The 24075-nt window shown below is 45.1% G+C and overlaps 1 protein-coding gene across 3 annotated transcripts in view; it reads right to left on the reverse strand.

Moving 5' to 3' along the window:
• Window positions 1-24075, reverse strand: part of ASTN2 (astrotactin 2) — an 844134-nt gene that overhangs the window by 698092 nt on the left and 121967 nt on the right. The window lies entirely within an intron of this gene.

The following is a 24075-nucleotide window of genomic DNA, read 5'->3' on the forward strand; positions in this document are numbered from 1 at the left end:
AACCAAAAAAAAAAAAAAAAAAACCCTTTAAAAATTCCTAATTTCATTGCCTACCTAATATTGGATACCCCACCCCACAATGTGTTTGTTTTTTTTTAAACCTCCTTAGCATCTCTTTCCTCTTCTTCTGTAATAAGGACCTACTTTTCCTTTGAGATTCTAAATGATACCCTCTTCAACACTTTCGATATACGTGGTCTGGTTCTGGATTACCCAAGTCTAGGTTCAGGAAGGGGTCACCCAACCCAGGATTGACCAGTTGGCACATCACAGTGACTTCTCTGGGGTTTGTGGTAGGCAGGATAATGCCCCAAAGATGCTGGTATCTTTATCTCTGGAACCTGTGAATATGTTAGGCCACATGGCAAGGGAGAATTAAGGTTGCAGATGGAACTGAAACATCTACTCAGTTAACTTTCTGATGGGTAAGTGGCCCTCAATTCTACAGATGAGTCCAGTATAATCACAAGTGTCCTTATAAATGGAAGAGGGAGACAGAAGAAGAAGTAAGAATGATGTGGTCTGAGAAAAGCTCAGATCACTTGTATTGGTTTCGTAGATGGGAGAAGAGGCCACAAATCAAGGTACGTGGGCAGCCTCTGCAGGATGGAAAGGCAAGGACAGAGATTCTCCCCTAGAGCCCCTGGAAGGAACACAGCCCTGCCATGACACTGATGATAATCCACTGAGAAAAATTTCATACGTTTGAGAACTACAGAACCAAAAGATAATATATTTGGGTCATTTTAGATCACTGAGTCTGTGGTAATTTATTACAGCACCAACAGAACACTAACACGGAACGGGACACATAAGAAAATAATAGTCTTCCCAGGCACTTTGGTTAAAAATAAGAAGCACCGTCTTTCCTTCCCGGGGACCCTAAAGTATCAAATAACCTTATCATGACCTGGGGAGAGTTTGCCCTAGAATGAAACCTACCCAGAGGAAACCAGAGTGAGGGAATAGAGACATACTGCTGACGATGTTGTATGGACATTTTGATCTAACCCTTCCTGCACTAAAGGTAGCCTTAGATACTTCAGTTCCTTAAGGAATTAAAGACCTTATTTGTCCTTTAGCCAGTTTGAGTTGGATTTATATCACTTGCAAATTTAAAAAAAAAAAATCCTAACATAGGCACAGTGGAGAAAACACCACTTCTCGAAATATCCTATTCCAATTTTGGGTACTTTTGTTATTGTGTCTTTTTAAAATAGACCTAGAATCAGCTGCCATGTGGCTTTCTCCCCATTGCTTCTTATGTCCTAAGGCCACACAGGACAAATTTAACTCCCACCTCTCCTTAAGAGATATTTAGGATTTGAAATAATAATCCCCACCAAGATCCCCAAGTGTTCTCTTCTCCAGGCTAAGTCTTCCCAGTTATTTTCAGAATCGTGGTAATATGGTTTTGAAGCCTTTCACTACCCTGTGGTTAATCTTCCCTGGGCACACTCATTTCTCATTACAATTTTTTTAAGGATAATACCACAACTAAGCACAATATCCCAGGAGATGACTAACCAAATCAGAATAACCTCGTTCCAGGTGAGATCCTCTTCTTGATGAAATCGATGTCAAAAAAAAGAAAGTCTTTGTTGTTGTTGAACACTGTTACTTCACTCAGTTTACCATCCAGTAAAATCCACATCTGCTTTTCCAAACTGGCACTGAGTCATTTCTCTGCCCCTTTCTGCACACACCCTACACTTCTTCCTCATTTACTTATGAATAATGTTTTGAAGTGCACAGAGGCCCTTCCAGTTACACCTACTGAATTGCATCAGGTAGAGAAGCAGGTAATGAGTAAAACACAGGATTTCAATTCAGGCAAGCCTGGATTCAAATCCTGGCTGTACCACTAACAGCCGCATGAACTTTGACAATGGCATAATCCCTCCCAAGCCTAGCTTCCTCATGATCAAACAGTAATAGTACCTTCCACCGAGGGCTGTGGTAGAAACAAACAAGATAATATATGGAAAACGCTTGGCACACTGCCTGGTATGTACTATGCTCTCAGAAAATGGTACCTATTATATTCAGTCAGAAAAAAAATAGGTCAGAGCTTTCAATCTCAGGATTGTCCTCTTCCACGTGTGCAAATGGAAACGTTAGTGCAGGAAGAGAGACAAAGAAAGACCAGGGGGAGGAGGGGAACTAGGGAGTAAGGCAATACAGCTAGCCTTCCTATATATTCTGGGTTTACATCCAAAGTCAAAGACCAGTGCTCTTAGAAAACAGGACACCCAAACTTCCCTAATCCGGGACATGTTATCCTAGAGAGTTCATCTTAAAAATGGGAACTGGTAGGCAGAAAGCACACAGATTTCCTTAAAACACATTAAGTAAATTCCTGAAAATCATACAAATATTGGAGAAATCAAAGGTGTTCGGGAATTGAAACTTCAGAACGAAAACTTTGGAAAGGCTCTGGCAACATCTGAGCCAATCTCTCCCCTTAAAGGTAAGGAATATAGGCTCAGATAATGACAGTGTTTTGCTCCTCTTCTACCAGAAGAGGTTGCTGAACCAACTAGAAGTTGAGGTGGGTTTTTTTGTTTTGTTTTGTTTTGTTTTGTTTTGTTTTGTTTTGTTTTGTTTCCCTCTCTTCTGGGTTCAAACTTCCTGGGTCAACAGGCCATAAGAGAAGCTCATTTGGGGATAGACCGCTGATGGGTAGTAAGGAGGGCACGTATTGCATGGTGCACTGGGTGTTATACACAACTAATGAATCATCGAGCCTTACATCGGAAACCGGGGATGTACTGTATGGTGACTAACATAATATAATAAAAAATCATTAAAAAAAAAAAAAAAAAAGAGAAGCTCATTTGAGTTTGTCTTTCTCCAGAAGAAATCTGGAAAGCAAGGATTTGAGCATACATGGTTGTCTGGGAAGGGATTATAGGGAAACACTGGTTAGGAGATGGGGAAATGAGTCAGAGAAAGGAAGGAAGCCAATGCGGGATGATTTATTAAGCCAGTCAGATGTTACAGTGGGCAACAGGAAAGAGGTTCATCCTGCTAGGGTGGCAAGGGTAGTGGGGTATGTATTGACCAACACCGCCACCCACAATCATCAGTTAGGAGCTGTCAATGGAGGTCGATGGTTCTATGACATTCTAGCCTGCTCAAGGGTGGACAGAAAAGCACCAAGCTTCCACAGAGATTTTAGCCAGTGTCATATGTGCTGGCAACTGGAGGTTGAGCCAGGATTCATGGAAAGGGGCAGTGCAAAGGGTATCTGAGCTGGACCCCAACTGTGTCTGTGGCAAAGTTCAAATAATAACGAGACAAAGTCTCTGAATAGGCTTCAAGCTACCAACCAGTGGATCAACCTACCCACAAACCAATTAAGAAACAATTATTAATACTGTGTTGATACTCTGAAATGTTAAAGATACAGAGAAAATATTCAAGTGCTTGATTATTCTGTTGAGGCAAGTAGCCACATCCCTATACAACAGTTCTTCAGAATCAGAAATAATTCTAGGTAAATGGGAAGAATTCCCCCACTATTTTAATGGGTAGGAAATTTCCTAATATCCTGAGGTTCTTGCATGCTCATTTCTGTCTGGAACACTTCCTGAAAACCTCAGTCTTTCAAGAACCATCTCAAAGGCCACCTCTTCCATGAGATTTGCTCTAAGGGCTAAACCAGCTAATCTAACATGCTTAACTCCCAGTGACCCACACCAGATACCCCCAAGGTGTGCCAGGCATGGGCAGTGTATACACGGTCCTGCACTTGTCCATCCTTGAGCTTCAAGCCAGCCATATTTTGTCACTGAGATCTTACGGAAGCCTGCCAACAATTCAAGCTGTTCTGAGTGACAGCCCAAAGCTAAGACAGAGGAGAAGGAAGGATCTCTAACTTTCTTCCTCCCCAAATGCCATGTTCAAAGCAAAAAGGAAGCATGTACATAACATACAACACATATACAGAAGCACAGAATGTATCAGCTTAAGAGACATATCTTTACCCACTTCCTCATCTAGGTATATTTTAAAATAAAACCTGGGGGGAAATGGGGCAAGTTACGTATTCTTGCACTGATCCACACTGACCTTTTCCTAATAGAGTTAAAAAGAGCCAAGCTGGGCCTCCGAGTGTGACAGTTACTGACAGTGCCATGGCGATGTCAGTTAAAATGCCCCTATGTTAGAATGAGGTCAGCAAAGCTGGTAAGGATCGTGCAGCCCCTTTCTCACTGACACCCACCCTAAGCTGAGTCTACCACCTAGAAAAGAGGTTGGATTTAGTGTGCACCTTTTCTCTTCTTCCTTTCCTGTCTCCTTTTTTTTTTCTTTATATTTTTGTTTTTGTTTTGCTTTCAGATCCCTTTCCTCCACTGCAGTAATACCTCACTGCCAGCAAGATCACTGATGAATGCTAAAATGAGTGGGGAAAACCTTAAGAAGAAACAGGATGTTTGCAGAGTCTCAACGTCTCTGTCCCAAATATTTATTAATGACGCTGGTGGTTTCAACAAACATTCACACACTCTTGGCACACCTCCCTCCTGGAGGCAGATCTTAATCCCCTGCTCCTTGTGCATGCTGGGCTTCGTTCCTTGCTTCTAATAGGGTACAGGGAAAGAAAAACTGGAACTTCAGAGTGGAGAACCTTAGCAGACATCACTTTAACATGATCTGTCCTAAGTCTTATTGATAGCACGTATCTCCTGATATGAGGATGCCCGAAGGCCACTTCACCTTTGTGGTGTTCTTCCTCTGAGTTTATAATCTCAGTCTAATTATGACAAAGCATCAGAAGAACCCAAACTGAGGGACATCCCGCAAAGTACCTGACCGCTACTCTTCAAAAATATCAAGGTGATAAGCAAGAAAAGCCTGAGGAGGAAGAAACTAAGGCAACGGGGCAAGTAAAGGCAGTGCGGTACCTGGGATGGGATTATGGAACAGAAAAGAGGCATCAGTGAAAAAATTCAGGCCAAAGGAATAAAACGTTTAGCTAACAGTGTTGTTTCAATGTTAACACTGCAGTTTTGAAAAACGCCTCATGGTTAAGAAAGATGTTGACAAGAGGGAAAGCTAGTTAAAGCTGGTTAAAGGGTCTATGGGAATTCTCTGTGCTTTCTTCACAATTCTTTGGTAAACCTAAAATTGTGTCAAAATAAAAAGTTAAAAAACACACTATCAAACATAAACAAACAAACAAAAAAATTGCTTCTCTCCATGGTGTAGAAAGCCTTGGGATAGGATAGAAGACAGCTGGTTCCTGGCTTCAGCTTGCTCACTGGCTCTGGCCTTGAGGAATTCCCCTCTCAGAACACAGTCCGTCCATCTGTTCCATGATGTGGGGTAGAAGGGGTTAAGTGGTTTTCAAGCCATGATCACTAGCACAGAACTCTGGTGGTGTGTGGGGGCGAACGAAAACAAACAGATCCTGTCTCCCTCATCAACGCCTCCAAGCCCCCAGCCAGAGTAGAGCCACGTTGGTGTATCAGGCGTCCATATAACATTTCATTTGATGAAAGCTTTCTGGTGTAAAATGTTGAAAAGTACTGGAATAGATCATTTACAAGGCTCCTTGCTAAACTTACATTCATCCTCCCCCGCCATGTCTTCCCTGAATTAACGAAGAATGACTGAGATACTCCCTTCCCTTTCCGGGAGTTTGCTGTGGGCCGGAGCCATGTCTGTTTCCCCAGCCTTTGTTGTGGGACAGAGTAGTCGGTACCAGGTAAACTGGTGCTGAGTCGGATGCTAGGAACCTACTAACCTCTTGGAAAGCAAGTGTGAAACGTATCCCTGACCCCAGAGTCTTGCTAATATCATCTACCGCCAAGAGATCTTGACTAAGACGCAAAGTCGTAAATTAATGTCCCCATCCGTGCCACATTTTAAGACCTGGATCAATTCTCCCTGCCTCCCAGAAGCTTCCCTTGATCCCTCCAGCTGGAAGTGACCTCTTCATCCTCTGTGTTTCCACTGTCTCCGGTCTGTGCCTCTGACAAGGTGCTGCCGGATCTTCCCTGAATACTTTACCCAGCAATCCTACCCGAATACACAGAAGCCTTCATCTTGGAACCTCCTGTGAGCACCACGTGCTTTGTGCCCAGGAGGTGTCCCCTGAACACTGAAGTGGCGAATGAGTACGCACTAAGCCTCCTTGTTTCAAGGAGCTCAAAACAAGACTCTGACAGGTGTAGGTATGAATCCCAGCTCTGCCAGTTCCTATAGCATAAACTTAGACAAGTTGCGTAATGTCCCTGGGGCCACAATCTCAAGTCAGCCTTCGGCTAATAAACACGATAGTCCAGATCACACAACTCCAGGGGTCTAACACAGTACTTGACAAGGTGGGTGGGTGTTCAAGAAATATTAGTTGAATAAATAACTAAACTGTAGCCTCTCTGAGCTTCAGTTCCTTTAACTGTAATACAAATGCCTACCTCGCATCGCCATAGTGAGATTAAACAGCAGAGCACAGTTGTACATGCAGCAAGACGCCTGGTGCATGGCAATTGCTCCATAAACGTTTATTTCTCTTCCAGTCTTTCCCCATCAGGTTTTTTCTCCAACGAGGGGGCTAACTTACGCACTTCTCCCAGCCACGTGCTTCATTATGAAGGCCAAATTAAGAATCCAAGGTGCTTACATTCGAGAAAAAGCAAAAGATGCTAGACCATGGGGTGCAGCATGGGGTATAATGTATTCACAGTAGCTCCACTAAGAAAACATCCAGGCCCCCAGTTGAGAGACTAACACAGCACCATTAGCATAACAGGTGTCTTTGCTCAAGAATGACACTTTAAAGACAAATCCCCCCAATGCATTCCCCAAACACAGGAGTGCATATTTAATTACACTTAATGCCATCTTCTCCCTCCAGCTCTGTGCTTGGAGGGGACACAAAACTCCACCAAGTTGGGAAGATTTTTATAGAAATGGCTGGGATCCAGAACTGCGTCTTAGCTCCAATGCCCAAAGGAAAAATGTCAACAGTGGTGCTCCAAGGAAGGAGCTGCGGGCTTTCTCTGTTTGCTTGAAGAACATCTAGCTGAGAAAGAAAGCCGCGGAATGGGAAAAGCAAAACACACTGGGACCTATGAGAGCTGACGTTCACCGGGGGCAAGGCTCTGGGCTGAGCTCCACCTCAGATTATTTTCAATACACAAAGCACACAAAATGGTGTCGATATAAACCATTTCAATTTTTATAGAAGGAAACTGAGGTGAGCAGGATTTGAGTCATTTTCCCAAGGTCACATACTTAATGATCGAGGAGCTTGGACTTGAACTCAGGCCTGGCTAGCCCCCAGGCAGAGTGTCTTCCTCATTTACTGTCCCAACTTTCACTTAGTGGGGACATGTTCTGTGATAGGCATTCTACACATCATCTCATTGAATCCCTGTCCCATTCAGTAGTGTTATCTCTACTTTACGAAAGAGAAAACCGAGGCTGAAATAAATTAATTAACTTGTCCAAGGCTGTAAGTAGAGGTAATATAAATCTAGGATTTAAATGCAAACGTATATGTTTTTTATCCTCAATGTCACACTAACTTGCTGTGCGAATTTGAAGAAGTGAGTTCCTGTCATCGGGCATCAGTTTTCGTCATTTTAAAAATGAGGGTCTTGGGACGCCTGGGTGGCTCAGTCGGTTAAGCGTCTGCCTTTGGCTCAGGTCATGATCCCAGGGGCCTGGGATTGAGCCCCTCTCTAGGCTCCTTGCTCAGCAGAAAGTTTGCTTCTCTCTCTGCCTCCTGCACTCACAAGTGCTCTCTCTCTCTCTCTGACAAATAAATAAATAAAATATTTTTAAAAATTAGGGTCTTATAAACACAGATCTTCAAATTTCCTTATACCTCTAAAATGCCATGATTTTCTGTGTTTCTCTGACTCGGGGTCTTCTCTATTTGCCACCTCAGGGCATCCCTAACCCTTTAATGATCCCCAGGGGATGCTGAGATAATTGGTAAAAGGAGGTCTGGCTTTACTATTGAGTCCCTGGGTGATCTTAGACATGATAAACCTTTCTAAGCTTCAACCAGGGCTATTAATACTACTAATAATAGCTACAATATCAATGCCTAAATAACGAAGAATCGTTCTGAAGATAAAATGCATCAGCTGATGTGTGATTATTATCTTAAAACTGTCAAAGTACTATATAAATATTAGCTAGCATCATCATTATCACCATCATTATTATTATTATTAATAAGGTGCAATGCATTCATTGAGGGTAACTTCTATGTCAACATAGTGTAGATTCACGAAAGCCTAAATGGTCCTCTCTGGTCCCTGCAGAGAATCCCTGTGGTTTGCAAGATCACTCTTTGCAAATCCTCACTCAGATTTTAACAGACACTTTCAAATGGTTACTTGGAACATTTTATTGGGAAGATGAGGAGGTTCTGCTATAGCTCAGAAGCTAGCGGCACAGACTTTGGCCTCTCACAACCCAGGGTTCAAGCCTGAGCTCCATCACTTCTAATCAAAGAGCCTTCCCCTCTTGGTTTTCTCACATACCACAGGCAGTCAAGAAGACATTAGATAAGGTACCGTGCCTGGCACATAAAAGATTCAGAAGGCTATGCTAGTATTAATACCGAAATGTTACCCACACCCCAAATGCAGCAGCCAAAAGGATGCGCCATGCACACGGACTCGTGCAAGCAGGATAGGCAGGAGGGCCCAGGTGTTCCTTTTCAATGCCCATCTCCCCGCGCCCCTGCTCGGGTACATACCCTTTCACATAGTGGTAAAGGGTGAAAAACACATTTGTTTAAAATCCATCTGCTTTTCATAACTTCCAGAGACCAAAATCTGCACGGGCAGCAGTTCTTCGCTGCTCCTAATTAATTCCTAAACAAAGACTGCTCTGGCAGCAGAGCGCTCTATGAAGCCGGTTGACCTCCTGATGCAGAAATGATGACACAGATGTTGTTACCGTTTCACAAGCTAATTTTTCACTTTGCACCACTTGGTCAGGCCAGCCATGTCTTCACCTCCAGAGGAGCGGGAGGTGGTCCCCAGGGGTGGCTCCGAGACCCCAGCCATCACCTCCCTTGGCTGCTGGCCTTTTCCCAACAGCAGCCTGGGGTGGAACAGACCAGAAAACCATCAGCTTGGTCTTTGATGGATGGAAGAGGTTGCCCAACGGACGAACCTCTCATCCACATGGCGCTCAGGAGGACACGGGCAATAATCACAGTCATCATGAACTGATGTCTGTTATGTGCCAGGCGCAATCCGGAGGATTCTACTGTTTTAGCTCATTCATTCAATACAATCTTTGAAGATATGAAGGACAGTCCTCAGTTTAAAGCCCAGAAGCCAGGATCTTGGAGATACAATGAGAGAGTTTGTACCCTACAGCTCCCACTCACGGAGCACTTCCCCATTACCTCCCTGAGGCCTCGCTCACCTCTGGGATGCTCTGACAGGTTAGACAACTTGTTCCGGGTCATACAGGCAGGAGATGGAGAAACAGAAACCTAGCAAGCTGTGGGCCTCTCCTCTCAGAATTCAGGTCCTGTGTGACCTTGGGTGATCTCAGTTTTCTTATCCAACAAATGGGCACATACTTATACATCTCATCTGTAAACAATCATTAACAGGCGGAACTTAGTAAAATTTAACGAAGTAGTGTGTGACAACGATGATAGTGATATATTAAAAAGGCACCCGACAATTTTTTCCTTGCAATAACTAAGCAGAAGCTGCAATCATCAGCTGTCTCCCTGCAATCTGTGAGGCTACACCCAGCACTTGACATTGTGAAAAGTTCATGACTGGAACGCATGACAAGCTCATCCAACTGTCTATCTCCCAATCCATTCACCTAAGACTTTGCTGAGCTGCTATTATGTGCCAGGCACTCCCCCCTGCTTCTAAAAACCCCTCTCCTCTCCTTTCTTCCCTTTCCATTCTGTCCCCTTTCTGCTTTGTGATCACCTCCCCCTCCCCCACTCTTTTTGCTTTTCTCCTTTGTTCAGGAATGACTGCAGAGCCACTGGGGGCCGGTGTGGCAAAAACCACAACACTCTGCCCTATTAGCTCAGGCTGCCTAACGGAATTCCACAGACTGAGGGGCTTCAACAACAGAACCTTGTTTTTTCTCCATTCTAGAGGCTGGAAGTCCAAGATCAAGGCGCTGACAGGGTTGGTTCCTGGCTTGCAGATGGCTGTCTTCTCATGGTGTCCTCACATGGCCTTTTCCATTATGTACATGCATCCCTGGTGTCTCTTCTTCATCTTATAAGGATACCGGTCGTATTGCATTAGGGACTCATTCTTACGACCTTACTTAACCCTAATGACTTTCTTAAGAGTCCCATCTTCAAATACAGTCATATGGGGGGGGCTGGAGCTTCAGTGTATGAAAATCGGGGGGGGGGTATGGAGGGGAGAGGCACAATTCAGTCTGTAACACCTGCCACTGTGAATCTCAAAATGAGGGCAGCCAGAGTGTCCAGACCAAATTCCACCCTGAACTTTAAATGACCTGTCTACAAAACTTTCGGCAAATGTCCACCCCTGGCCCCACCTAGATAGTTCTGGCAGAGATCCAGGAATTCCTTTTTCTGGCACTGACCAACTGTGTGACTCTAAGAAAGACCCTTCTCTGAGACTCAACTATAAAATGACATTTAAAAAAAAACTACTTAGGGGCACCTGGGTGGCGCAGTCATTAAGCGTCTGCCTTCAGCTCAGGGCGTGATCCTGGCGTTATGGGATCGAGCCCCACATCAGGCTCCTCCACTGTGAGCCTGCTTCTTCCTCTCCCACTTCCCCTGCTTGTGTTTCCTCTCTCGCTGGCTGTCTCTGTCAAATAAATAAATAAAATCTTAAAACAAAAAACAAAAAACTACTTACTATATTGTCAGGAGGTTTTAATGAAATGTTAAATGGGAACATGTTCTATTAATGTTTGTGGGTCAAGAGCATTTGGGCTTTAAGGATACCTACAATCTGTTGAGAAATTTCTAGTTATTGGATACCAAGCTGGCACATAACATGGATACCATAACAATGGTACCTCCTCTTCTACCGTCATCGCCACAAATGACTGTAGAAGAGGAGGTACCATTGTTATACTTCTTTTACCTCCAGGCTCAGAGAGGGCAAGGAGCTGGCCCAAGATCACACAGCGAAAGGCTGACAGAACCAGGTCCAGCTGATTCTCCATTCCCCTCAGCCACGCTGCTGTAATTATTGTAACAGCACAGACCTGCCCTGCAAGTGAGCTTCCTTTACCTGAGATCGTCTGCAATGAGGGGAGGGGGGCCTGCCCCACATCTCCCTCTAGAAGGCCTTTGGTAGCTCTGTGAATCATCTAAACAAAGCCCCTGGCACAGACACCAACACATTTCACTCCTTATTAAGGAAGGCCAAGGCAGGGCAAGCCTCTAGACGCTTCATTAGGGGAACATCAGGACACATAAGGACTATAATAAAAGAGGAACTGAAGAGGGTGTCTACGGGGAAAGCCCAGAGCTGCTCTTGCCTGGGCCCCTGCAGAGTTTTAGAGAAGGAAGGGAGGCTGCAGACAGAGCTGGACAAGGACAGGAGCAGATGAGAGGGGGTTTATGATTTATGAGAGCCAGAGTATTCTGGCCAGCAGGGCAAATGCAGAGTCTAGGTCCCATTTTGGTCTCTCCCTAGCTGTGTGACCTTGGGGAAGACCATTTAACTTGATGTACCTCAATATTTCAATCTATAAAATGGAGATAGCAATGCCCACCTGTCAGGGTTTTCGGAAGAATGCCATCATTTTTTAAATGGGCACGTCAAGGGTATGACTTTCTCCCTGCTGGTCTCAATGAGCTGCAGGTCAGTGATTCTCCACAAATATTAGCTGCAGGGCCTTCCAGGATGCAGATTCCCCAGAAACCCCCACCAGGAATTCAGATCCAGCATACCTGGGGCAGAGCCCAGGAAACTGCCTCTTTAACGAACACCTCCAGGTAATTCTTACGTGGGAAGGAGATCTTGCTCCACACCAGCAGTAAACGGTAGGGCTTAGTATTAAGCAATTAAAAAACAAATCCTAATGCATGAGGGTAATGCAAGAACTTTAGAATCAAGATAGTTGGCTTCCAATCTCCTGCTGTTCACGATGCCGGAAATACTTATCAATGGACTTTGGTCTTTTCCCAGGTGACATGGGCAAAACACCCTAAACAATTATTTTAAGAAGTAAAACAATGTGCGTCAAAGCTCCCAGCACATTACCTGGAAAATAAGTGCTCAGTATTCTTTTTTTTTTTTTAATTTTAAAGAATTTATTTATTTATTTATTTATTTATTTATTTGATAGAAAGATAGCAAGAGGGAGCATGAGCGGGGGAGGGGAGGAGGGAGAAGTAGGCTCCCCACTGAGCAGGAAACCTGATGCAGGGCTAGATCCTAGGACCCTGGGATCATGACCTGAGCCGAAGGCAGACCCTTAACAGACTGAGCCACCCAGGCGCCCCTTATTCTTATGACAGATTCATTTTCACCTGGACCTTGAAAGGAATTTGTAATACGCCACAAGTGTGGAAACCCATGAGCAGAAACGGGGGCACAAAAGATTTTTTCCACCTAATTCCAACCTCACACTTTGTTTAACCAAGCAATTTACAGAGGGCAAAAATAATTGGTGGTTTTAAATGCTTTGATACAACCAGGCACTGCAATCACGATAAATCATCTCCGACATATGCCCAGCTCCTCCAAGTGACAGATGACAAACAAAAGCAGGACAAGGTCCTCCATCACAGGCGGAATCATTGAGTTAATGGAAGAATTATTGCTTCTGAAATCCACTCCAGTCCTATTGAGGGGAACGTTCCAATTTATCAAAGCCAAATGAACATTAATTGCAGCAGTCTGGTAAGTTTTCCAGCCGTTATGACCTTCATTGAATTTTAATCCAAAACAGATAAGATTTCCTTCCACACAAGAGGAAACAACACAATTAGCTCAAAATGACAGCTAGATTAGGAAGCAGGCACACGCAAACAACATACACGCACTCACACTCACGTGCAACCCCCACCCCAGCGAAAACACGGATTCTGCTAGGCTTGAAATGCAGCACAAAGGAGGTAAGCAGAGAAACGATAAATAAATACAATCACACATCTGCGTAACCCCCCTCCCCTTCGTTCAAGAAAGGAATTTCGGAGGCGGAAGCCAAGATGGAAAAGGTGGCAGGCAGTAATGGAGACAGAATTTCTGTTAACTGCTGTAATTAATGTTATGTCTCATTGGGGAGAGATTAGGAAAAAACAGAGAGGGAAGGAAGAAAAAACAAGTATTATTTTGCTATTAAAGACGCCCTTGAGCTGGGGAACATTAGCTGCAGAAGTTTGAATTGGGTAATTGTTCGACAGTACTGGTGGAAGTGCAGACAGGATGATTACCACGATGTACTGAAATATAGCTGCGCGGAACCTATGTTTGCGGCTCCTGCAGCATGCAGCCAGAGGCCTTCTGCGGAGTGCAGATCACAGCTGGGGGACGTCTAGAAAGTGCGGTGCTGTGGGGACCCCCCACCCACACAGACACATAAGGAAGCACATGTGTGCCGTCCTGCAGTCTAGCCTGCAAAACCAGCTCTGGCACTGACCTGCCACGTGACACCAAGTCACCTCGAGACCTATGGGCTTCGTTTCTGTATTTTCACTCTAACAGGAGGGCATTGGACTAGACGTGTTTTAAAGAGGCTGAAGTTTTTTGTGGATTTTTTTTTTTTTTTTTTTTTTTTTTTTTAGAACTAAGTCAGAAATGTCTGTTGTCCTCACTTCCAAGCATTCACGATGAGGAAGATCCAGCTGCCACCTTCCACAGTCCAGAGTCAAGCCTGTCCTACCAACACATGGCATGGTGTAACTAGATGGTTGTGGAGATGGGCCCCTGAAAGGTCCTTTCCCCTCTTTGCTCTGGTAGGAGAAGAAATGTCTTAGAGAGATCACTTGGACTCAGAAACAATTTTTTAAGTAAACTCTACACCCAACGTGGGGCTCAAACTCATGACCCCGAGGTCAAGGGTCTCATGCTCTACTGACTGAGCCAGGCAGGAGGCTCTGGAATTAGAAACTGAAGTTTGATCCTGGGCTCAGGCACTGGCTGTGTGACCTTAGAATAGAGATGTCTTAACTTCCTCATCCTTGGTTTTGTCATTTGTCCAATAGGAACAGTATAGTAGCAAGACCAATGAAATTGATGACACGACATCTGTAGAGAATTTTAATCTGATGAGGTAGAAACTATGAGTCTCACCATTTTTAGTGGGGGAAACTGAGGCACAGAACAGTAACTAACCAACGTCACACTGCCAGTTAAGCGGTAAGGTCAGGATTCTGAGCCCGGCAGTCCAGCTCCAGACTCAATACTCTGTGTTCTTAAACCTCTTATTCTGAATTATAGACTCAGGAGCAGTTACAAAGCTGTTACAGAGAATTCTTTTATACTCTTCATCACTCGGCTTCCGCCAAAGTTAAAATCGCACATAAAAGAATAATCAAAACCAGGAAATTAACAACAACATAATACCATTAACTAAACCACAGACCTTACTTGGATTTTACCAGGTTTTTCACTAATGTTCCTGTTTTGGTCCAGGACCCCTCGAGGCACTGAGTTTCCATGTCTCCCCAGTCCTCCCTTACCTGTGACAATTCCTCAGCCTTTCCTGTCTTTCATGATCTTGACACTTTTGAAGAGTGCTGGACAGTTATTCTGTAAAAGGTCACTCACTTTGGGGTGTGTCTGATGTATTCTCATGAGAACGAGGGTACGCATTTTGGGCAAGTGTACCACAGAAATGGCATCGTGCCCTTCTCGGTGCTTCCTATCAAGGGACTCATGATGCCTGATGTTAACCCTGACCACTTGGTTAAAGTGAGGTACTGGGTTGAATGGTGGACCCAAAAAAGATAGGTTGACACCCTTGTCCCCAGAACCTGTGAACACGACCTTATTTGGAAAAAGAGGGTCACTGTAGATGTAATTAAGTTAAGATCTTGCAAAAGGAGGTCATCCTGAATGATCCAGGAGGGTCCTAAATCCAATGACACATGTCCTTACAAGAGACACACAGACAAGAGGGCATGGAGGAGAAGGTGACATGAAGATGATGGCAGACATCTGGAGTTACGTAGCCATGAGCCACAAAATGCCTGGCACCTCCATAAACTAGAAAAGACAAGGAATAGATTATCTCCATCTCTCCCCAAGGATGAGAGAACACAGTCCTAATGACACCTTGTGTTTAGACACTGGGTCTCCAAAACCATCAGAGAATAAATTTCTATTGTGTTAAGCCCCTTCATTTGTGGTTATTTGTTACATTAGCCCTGGGAAGTTGATACTAGTATCCCCTAGATTCTCTACTGTAAAGCCACCCTTTTCCTTTTATAATTAAGAAATATCCAGGGGGTGATACTTTGAGATTCTGCAAATATCCTGCTTGTTCTTGAAGTTTCACCCATTAATTTTAGTATACATCAGTGCATCTTGTCAGTAGTAATTATTACAGTGGTGACTGCGTAATGGTGATTTTCCACTTTCCCTCTTTCCTTCTACATTTATTAATTGGGATACGACCATAAGAAAGAGCTATCTCTTCTATCTCATTCATCTATTTAGTCTATTATTTCTATCAGTATTTTGGAGTCAATATTCTCAATAACTCCTACCCAACTTAGCTCAAAGAATTTTTGTGAAAGCCAAGCGTGGGGGTGAATTGGGGGAAAATATTTTAAAAGAGCAAAAGGAAAAGAAAGGGATCTTCTCTGAGCGCTGTTCTAAATATTTCATCTGTCTTTTATCATTTATGTCTCTCCTCAGCCACATGAATGAGGGATCCACAGCGACACTGTAGATTCAGGAGAAAGTAAGAATCAGAGAAGTTCAGAAATGTGCCTAAGGACAAACAGCAACAAGGCAAAGAGACAATTTGAACCCACATCTGTCTGTCCAAACCTATGTTATTTCCGCCAAACCAAGGTGTCTTCTGAGGATCAGGAGAGTGGAAAGCGGGGAATGAACTGAAGAGGGAGCTGGAAGCTCTACTGTGTCCAAAGCCAAGTTCATTGGCACGTGGGCTGACTCAGGGCATGGGGAGAAGGGGAGTAAACAGCGTGAACACTGCACTGCACATGCACACACACCCCGTGAACTCAACCTATGGTATTAGAAGACAACACAGAAGCCCCACGTTATGAAGGAAGATGAAATGTGCTACAAGAAGCTGGAGTGCAGGGACACCTGGGTTAAGCTTCTGCCTTCAGCGCAGGTCAAGATCCCAGGGTCCTGAGTCCCTGCTCAGCAGGGAGTCTGTGTCCCCCTCTCCCTCTGCCCGCCCCCCAACACACACTCTCTTTTTTTCACTCTTGCTCTCAAATAAAATAAATAAAATCTTAAAAAAAAAAATTGGAGTATTAAGGTGGGGAGTGGCCACCGAGGGGATATCCCCCTCAACTCTGCCACCCTGCTTACTACCCACCCCCCACTAGCTTCTCTGCAGTCTCTGGAGCTCCCCTCCCCCTTCTCTTCTCCAGACCTTGGCACCTCAGCTCCTTCCACCTTCCCCTCTGCTGCCTCTTCTCAGATCCACTGTGCTGGCACCCACCTCCCTGTGTGCCCCCACTTCCTTCTCAGCCCTCTCCTCTCCGGGAGCCCCTCCACCACTTTTTCTTGGGCTTGGGTTCTGTCTGCCCCTCCCCCTCTGCTTCTATGTCTCCTCCTCTGCTCCCCTGCTTACTTCCCTGTGTGGTTCCTTCCTCCCTTTTATTGTTTCCTCCTTCCCTGCCTCTGCTTCTATTGCTAAATCCTTTCCTGTCTATTCCTGCCGATTTCCCTGTATTTTTCTACATCTCTCTCATTGTCCTTGGCTCCCTTCTTCTCTGTTTATTTCTCTCTGTATCTGGTAGTTTCCATATACCTAGCATGGAAGAGGTACTCAATAAATACTAGCAGATGTCTATTTTTCCTCTCTGTCTCTCTCTGCCTCCTTCTGTCTCACATGATGCAGATTTTTTTTTTATACACAACTTTTTCTCCTTTTTCCCATCCTGCATTCCATTTTGGCCAGAAGGTTCAAGCCACTGGGCCGCCTTTCTAGGTTGCCTCTTGCCACCTCCAGGATTTTCTGTCTGGGCTTGATTGCTGGCCCAGATGAATGGGGTAATCGGGATGCAGAACATCCCTTTTCTGGCCTCATTTCCTCCACCTGCAAAATGAAGGTGGGGTATCATCTGCTGCCGTTTGCAACTGCCCACATGCTCATTCTCTGTAAAGGACTGCGTTCCCCTGTCACTGGCTTTGGGGTTGGCCACGATGTGTTTTGGCCCTGGCCACAGAATGTGAGAGAACCCCCATCTCAGCACTGGGTTTAAGCAGCAGCCTAGATTCCTGCCAGTTCTTTTGCTCATTCCCTTTGCCATGGAAACCAAAGGTCTCAGACTGGGACTCCCCTTCAGCCAAAGTTGCGGAAGGAAAAGACATGCAGAGCCGAGCCACAGCGACGGCAGCTGCCAACATGGAAGGGTCCGCGAGCAGTAAAGCGCTGTTCGGTCAGTCACCAAGACTCAGAGTGATTTGTTTGTGGAATAAACGCGTGAGGGCTGACTCATCCAGAAGAGTTGGGTTCGCCAAGGTCTAAGGTGTTGTGAACTCTAACGTTCCAACCATATTTTATAGTTCTATTGCTTTTGGGGAAACCTAGCCAAATGCTTTCATGTACACTGTCTCGGCTCCACGTGATGACTTTAATTTTATTTCCATTTTTCTAAATGACCGAACAAGAGGTGGAGACATCCAAAGTTCTACAGCTGCGATGAGGTAAAATCTGAACTTGAAACTCGGGGTCCTGACACCACACCACGTGGTCTCCACTTCACTACGCTGCATCTCCAAACGCTGTGGGAGATAGGGCACATTTCCTGGATGGCTTATTCTTCTCAGGATCCCCTAAGTCTAGCTAGAGACCCTGCAGGCTATTACTGAATCCTTGTTGTTGGAACAAGTCAAGGCCAAGCTACAAGGTCCGTGTGATTCAATTTTTTCAAAATTCATAAGTGTATTTGTGATTTTTAAATTCCACTTTCTGAAAAAAATAAATGGGATTTATGTGGTATGGCCCACTTACATAAAAATGTATTTGTACTGGCAAACTTCATTATGTCTTGCAACTGACAGAAGCTTGATGATCTCGATTTACAGATGGGGACCCTAAGGCTAAGGAGGGATGTGACCTGCCTACGGTCATGCAGCTCATGAGTGGCAAGCCTGGGACACCTGAGTCCCAGGCCACAGCTTCTTGGGCTGTGCGTATCACAAGTTTCTTCCACCATTAGATTTCTGTCACCTTCCCTCTTAAAATAATCTCTCCTAGGATATTTTCCCCATGACTCGGCTTTCTACCCAAAAGGCTTTTGGGACCTGCAGTCTGTAACAACTTAGCTTCTCCTGCCCTGGCTGCCCTGGGCCATTCTTCAATAATATTGCTTATAAATAATACAGCAATGGCACTTATTACTGAAATTGTCCCCAACCCCAAAATATATGTTGCACTCCTACTGCCCAGATCCTCCGAATGTGACCTTCTATGGAGATCGGGTCTTTAGAGAGGTAATCAAGTTACAGTGAGGTCACCATGGTACAACCCAACCCCATATAACTGGCGTCCTGATAAAAAGTGGAAAATGTAGACGCAGAGACAGATGGGCGCCCAGGGAGAAGGCCGCGTGAAAATCAGAGCTATGCCGTCATAACCAAGGAACTACCAGAAGCTGGGGGATCGGTCTGGAACACTTTCCCCTAGTGCCTTCACAAGGAGAGTGGCCCTGCCCACATCTGTGTCAGACATCTAGGCTCCAGAAACGTGAGACAACACATGTAAGTCCCTCGGTGCGTGTCCTTTGTTGTGGCAGTACTAGGAAACTAATACACTGAGAAAGAGCAGAATCCTAACATCTCCAAAGACCCGACTACGTGTCAGGCTGTGTCCTATGTCCATGTGTCATCCTACAACCCCCTTAGGCAGGTCCTTCCATCCTCACCCCATTCCAGATAAGGCTGTGGAAGCAGAGGGAGGAAAGAGGCCCTCGTTACATGGCTAGCCAGTCAGTTATGGGGCCAGAATGTGACCCTGGGGACCCCGATCGACAGTTCTTGCACACTAGTTACATCCTCTGTGCCTGCATTTTCTCCAAAGTAGAACAGGAGTAACGACGGTAGCTGCTGAACTGGGATTATTTAAAGAACTGAGTAAGTTAAACATATGCCGATCATCTACAAGAAGCATTATAGCAGCTCTTGTTAACATGAAGGTTCTTCACTGTTCTCTTTTCTCATCATTTTTTCAGCTATTGTTTCTCTGAACATGTGATCCCCAAAAGTAAACACACTGTTTCAGGTCTCACCCAGAACCTCTAAAACTAGTTGTTCCGAAAACTCATCTTTCATTAACACAGCTTAAAATGTGGAGCCACTTTTAGCAACCAGAGCCCAGACAGTTGGCTCATTCTGAGCGTGTGGTTGACTTTTTAAAAGCTTTTTTTCCCCCTTTTCCCCTTTTTATTTTTTTTGCAGATAAGATTGTCATTGTTAGGTTTAGTAGACAAGTAAACCATCGCATGATTGAGTGATTAAATCAATGAACTAAGGAAGGCATGGTATGCTGTAAATGAATACTGGAATGGTTGGGGCAATGATCTAAAGTCATTTTTCACAGAAAGCTTTAAAAAGAATTAGCCCCATATCACACAAATCCTTTAAACAAAGCTTCTGATTGAGAATAGTAATAATAATTTCTTAGATTTATGTGGCATTTTATAATCCTCAAAGTATTTTCCTATATAATATTATGCCATAGAATCATAGATCCTGTAAGTTTGAAAGAACCACAATACGCATCTAACTTAACTGTTATTCCTCTCAAAATACTGATGAATAGGACCTCTAGCCTTTTCTTGCATACCCCCAGAGACAAGGAACTCACTACCCACATGACGCAGTCAGTGCAGTGCCAGGTAGCTCAAACACTTGGGAAGATCTGTCCTGCCATGGACAGGGATGTTGGTCCCCTGTCACCGCCCCCTCACTGGGACGCACCAGTAAAAATCTGCAGCATTTTCTGTAAGATGGTCCTTTGGAAAGATGTGTTCTCGAAGATCTTCTTCCCCTCCACATCAAACCCAACATTTCCTTTCACCCCCTTTCTCAACATTTGTCACCAAGGTGTGTCACCAATGTTGTCACTACAGCTAACATTTGGGTAACAGCTACCACTTTTTGAGCACTTAGTGAATGCCAGGCCCTGCATCATACAGAATCATGCCCAAGACCAAAGACTCAATCTGGATAGACTAGAGTCGTAATCCCAGCTTCAGAATTCACTGGTGGTATGAACTTGAGCATGTTGCGAAACCTCATTAACTCCCAGGTTCCTCGTATGTAAATGAGGGAAATAAGAGTATCGATCTTTTAGAGTATTAGAACAGTTAAATGGAATGATATATGTGCTACACCTTGCCTGTGCCTGGCATACAGAAAGCCCTCGATGATGGTGGCCGTTATTTTCATTGTGCAGGACATGGGCATGGGTCAGCTCATTTGGCACCTAGAAAAACTCTCAGAATTAGAGAATATTATCCCATATTTCACAGACGATGATTTTGATTTGACCAAGGTCATAAAGCTAGCAACAGAGATCCTGTTCAGCCTTGGAGCTGACTTCCAAATCATAACCCTCCCTTAACGTACCCACAGATTCGCTATGAAGAGGGAGGCTGTGCAGGCATTTGATCATTAGACCTTATAATTTGAGCCATCAGCTGATGCAGAGAGAAGAGAAATGGTGGTCTATATTTGCACTGTCAGGGTGAAGGCTCTGGAATCAGCCTATATAGAGTGAAATACTGGGTTTACCATTTAATCTTAGGGTGACCAAAGTCACACCAATAGCTACTGATTTTGTTAGTATCTCAGGCTCAGGAATTAACAAGCCCAAAGAGCATGCCGGTTCCACTCCAATAGGCATGGATTGTAGCAGGTTCCAATGACTGAGCCAAGGCTGGCTGCCCTGCATGGATGAGCAGGAAGTTTGTGCTGAGAAAAGGGAGTGCAGGACATGGACCCTGGCATTTCTTTGACATGTGACTGGACAACTGGGGTCTTCTCACTAACAATTTCAGATCTTTACCAAAGATGAAAACAATACAAAAATCTAAGAGACCAGGAGCCACCTTGTCCCAAGTAACCATGGGACATGAGTTTCAAATCTCGGGAAGAGCCTGGTTCCAGAACTGCCTCCTTTTTAGCCACACAGTTTTAGGCACGCAAGTCAGTTAAACTCACTGTGTCTCAAGTTTCTCATCTGTGAAATGGGGAAACAGAGCCCAGCCACTGTGAATGCCACTTTGAACGTCTGCTTAGGGAAGAAGGAAGCCAACACTCTTTTTGTTCCTGCTGAATTGTCTGGAGCCGGACCGGCAAGGACAGAGTCTATCGAAGCCACTGAGAGGCATGTCCTGCAGGCCAAGCCGTGCTGACAGGCTGCGGGATCACAGACAACTTGGGGTCTATAGCTGGACCCCAGTTTATCCATTTATGAAATGAAAGGGTATAATAAACGCATCTTAAAGTTTTCAACTGAAGTGCCCGTAAGAATAAGAACCTACGGTCTTATACACCATGCTCCTCTGAGGCAGGTGTGTGCTGTCCCGACACAGCAGGTATTAGTGGCACCCTCATTTAGAGATGACAAAAGCAAGGCACAGAGGCATTGAAGACTTTGCCCCAGATCACCCAGGGTGGTAGGCGAAACCGTGGGACTTCACATCCAGGCACCCAAGCTCTGCAGTCTGTGTCTATTCACCTCCATGTCCCCCACCTTCTGCACAGGGGGCAGGTGTGTCCCACCTCAGAGAAGCCGCGCTGCCATCAGTGAACGCCTTGGGGCTCCAAGTTTCCCGGACTTGACTCTGTCTCCTGTGAGTAAGGTGAGGACAAGAAAGATCCAGATTTTGGAGCCCTGAAGGCAGAAAAGAACCACAGGGACCACAAGGTGGTAGCCTTGGGCCACTTTAGTGCGTGGCCAGAGAAGATCTAGGTGGTGGCAACCAGTGCCTGCCTCTCTGCCAACCGCATCTTGAATTACAGAGAATTCCAGATTCGTGTGCGTCTGAGTGACTTCTTCCCTCTAAGCGGAACTCACGGAGCAGAATAAAAAGGGGAAGAACACCTACAGTCCTCGGGGAGAGTGTGATTTAGTGGAACTAACACTGAACCTGGAAGCAGAGAAAGTGCATCCAGGGCTCATTTATAAATGACATTATACCATCTAGGTTACTGGTTTATGGGAAGGAGCCATAAAAGTAAATCTGGTGCCAACCAACAAAAACACTTAAAAAATATTAGTCAGAATGGAGCGGAACCTCACTCTCAAACATTAAATAAGGAAGTCGCACCCCTCAAAACATCTTAGCATCAGATGGTGGCCCATGACCCATGAGGACTCTAGCGAGGACCCTGGGATAGTGCTTACACACTTGCACCCCAAAGTTAGCATGCAGGCATTCACTTGGCTTGGCATGTGGCTGCATCATTTGCAAAATATATATATGGGAAAAGTCTATCACACTCATTCCATGAATAACACAAAGGCCTTGATTTGTTCTTCCACGTGACGAGCATGCGTTAGGTCCAAAATTAACACTGCTGTCTGGCTGGGCTATGTGTGTGTTTTTCCAAAAAGAGAAAACTTCCAAGCTCTTACTCAGCCTTAATCAGAATATCGAATGCAGCGTTAGAGGAACCAGAGGAACCGAGACCAAAAGCAAAACTCTGCCCCACTGTAGACTCTCAGTAAACACTGTTGGCTGTTGAAACGGAAAAGAAAGGCGTGGGCGGTCGTGCTACCGCGCTGCGTGGCCTTATGCCAATTTCTTCACCTCTCTGGGCTGTACCTTTCTCATACATGGATTGGGAATAACATTTCCTACCCTCATGCATCTGGCAGAGAGAGTTGTGCTAAAAGAGAAAATAATGACTTGAGGAGTGAAAAGCACTAGGGGGATGTCACTCGTAGCTATTATCAGATCTCTTCTTGAGCCAATTAGACCCTGTACATTCTGCATAATGAATTTGTTTTTTCCTATCCACCATGCAGAGCCATTAAGTCCAGCTTTTTAAAGAAACCATTAATATGAGCCTCCATGCATTTTAGATGACCATTCAAGTGATTTAAGCCCTAGCCGCCTTCTCTGAAGAGATAGCAGACTCCAAGAGCTCCAGGTCATGGGGCCTGCAGAGATGGAAGGCCACTGCCCCCTCTCTGGGCCCAGAACTTCAGCTCTCCCATGGAGGTGACATGCCGGACTTCATGCTTTCTTGGTGATAATGCAATGAGGTGATGTCCACAAATGTGCCCAGCTCAGTGCTGGACACATGGTTAGCTGATCCATAAATACTTGCACTGACGGAAAGAGTGAAGTGGACATAGTTCAGGCCTTGTAGCCAGACATGCTTGGGGGTTCCAATAGCCGAGAGCAGCTCCATCTCCTACGAGCTATGTGACCTTGGGTAAGCGTCTTGGCCCTTCTGACTCGGTATTCACAACTATAACATGAGGGTAATGGAGGGGCATCCATGTGTCATGGGGCTATGCCTAGTCCTGCCCCAAGGGCCACCATGCGCTGCCCACACTGCAGGGGGTCTTATGAGGGTCAGAATACCCAGCACATCAAGGGCACTTGGGGACGGGCATGCTCCAACTTTGGTTCCAATTTTGTTTGTTCAGTCCTTCTTGGAAAGGCCAGCTGAATTTTGGAGCACTGAATCTCAGCCCCCGGCAGAACAGGCCAACCACGTGACAGATGTTAAACAGCTATTCCCAGAGAGGTCAGCCAAAAGGCCAAGGAGCTGGCGACCCTTTCCTCTCTTCTCTGAAGCACGGTTAGTTTGTCACAGCTGACAGATGATGGATGGGTATGCATCAGTCCAACTGACACCAGAGAATCCACCTGATCTTCTGTTGATCATTCTTACCTCTCACGCTCAGCCAGTTCTTTCCCTCCTCGGCTGGCAAGCCCCCGCCTCC

Source organism: Ursus arctos, unplaced genomic scaffold (genome assembly GCF_023065955.2).
Source record: "Ursus arctos isolate Adak ecotype North America unplaced genomic scaffold, UrsArc2.0 scaffold_18, whole genome shotgun sequence".
NCBI classification, from domain to species: domain Eukaryota; kingdom Metazoa; phylum Chordata; class Mammalia; order Carnivora; family Ursidae; genus Ursus; species Ursus arctos.